This window comes from Triticum aestivum, chromosome 6D (genome assembly GCF_018294505.1).
Source record: "Triticum aestivum cultivar Chinese Spring chromosome 6D, IWGSC CS RefSeq v2.1, whole genome shotgun sequence".
Taxonomy (NCBI): domain Eukaryota; kingdom Viridiplantae; phylum Streptophyta; class Magnoliopsida; order Poales; family Poaceae; genus Triticum; species Triticum aestivum.
In genome coordinates this window covers 354,402,095-354,403,772 of record NC_057811.1, presented here as the reverse complement: position 1 = coordinate 354,403,772, position 1,678 = coordinate 354,402,095, and positions in this window count along the sequence as shown.

Genomic DNA, 1,678 nt, shown 5'->3' with positions numbered 1-1,678 from the left:
GCGCACCCCCACCTCTCACTGTTATAGCATGAGGCCTCACCGACAACCTCGTAGATGCATCGGCTCACCGTCACCGCCCCTCGCTGCCCCATCGTCGTAGTCTCACGGCAACATCGACGCAACTTCGTTGTCCTCACTCTCAGGCAGTCGTTGAAATATTCTCAGATTATTGGCTCATTTATGTACTTAGCCAGTGCTACAAGACCTGACATCTCTTTTGCTGTTAGCAACTGAGTCGGTTTGTCTCAAAACCAGAAGATGTGCATTGGAAAGCTCTAGAGAGTTTTGCGTTATTTGAAAGGCACGGCGAATTATGGAACTCACTACACTGGGCAACCAAAAGTGCTTGAAGGGCATAGTGACTCAAACTAGTTCTCAGATGCTGATGAGATAAAGGCCACGAGCGGATATGTATTCACTCATGGAGGTGGTGCTGTTTTCTTGAAAGTCTTGCAAGCAGACCATCTTGATGAGGTCAACAATGGAAGCAAAACTCACAACACTAGATACAGCTACGGTCGAAGCAGATTGGTTTCGTCGGCTCTTGAATGACTTGTCGGTTGTTGAGAAACCTGTACCGGGTATCCTTATGAACTGCGACAATCAAACTGTGATCACGAAAGTGACCAGGTCAAAGGATAACATGAAATCATCAAGACACATTCAGAGAAGGTTAAAGTCTGTCAGAGAAATGAGAAACTCCGGGGTTATTGCATTGGATTATATCCAAACATCTAAAAATCTCACAGATCCTTTTACTAAGGGTCTATCACGCAATGTGATAGATAATGCATCGAGGGAAATGGGTATGAGACCCACAATATGAGTTGTTCACAGTGGTAACTTGGTCTATGTGATCGGAGATCCCGTGAATTAGATGTGGAAGACAAGCTGTTGGTCAACTGAGAGGAGAGTATCCTTACTGTTAACAATACCACTCCATGAAGATGCAATACTCTCTTAAATCTGCATGCCAGGTTGATGTATATCTTAATGTGTTCTAAGTGGCTCATTTAAGCAGAGATGTTGTCCTGCAGAACATCTTTTGAAGAACACACATATATGAGTCTGATTGTCAAACGTCGCAATCTATAAGAGTATGGTTCTCTCTAGTAAACTCATGAAAGGTCATGGAGTATGATGCATAAGCTCCACCCGCGGGGAAGATCCACGGTAGCCTAGTATCGGTCAAGGCTTTGTGCGAAGCTAGTTTCGCAGAAAACTTGCAGTTCAAGGCCCAGTCCACTGTTCAAGTTGCGTACTAGTGTAGCATAGAGTTCTAGGTGAAAGTTTAACTTAACAATCTCCACTGCAATGCCGGTATATAAAACAGCGTTCTCGAACCAAAGGCAAATTTTGTGTGCCTCTCGGATTTGGTGGGGGGTTGCTGGAATTTTACCTATTTTATGGGTCAGCCCAATAACAATTTCAGAAATTCCTAATAAATTCTAGAGGCTCACTTAGCCCATTCGTGCAAGGCAAGGGGCATTACTAAAGTTTAGTCCCACATTGCTAGTTTAGAGGGAGTTGGACCTCTTTATAAGGAAGGTTCTTCCCCCACATGTATGAGCATGAGAACAAGAGGGACATCCACGCACGCTCCTCCTTCGCCGCCTGCCTCGCCGCGCCGCGCCGCGGGAATGAGCCGAGCCGATGTCTAAATTTTTGCCACGCACGA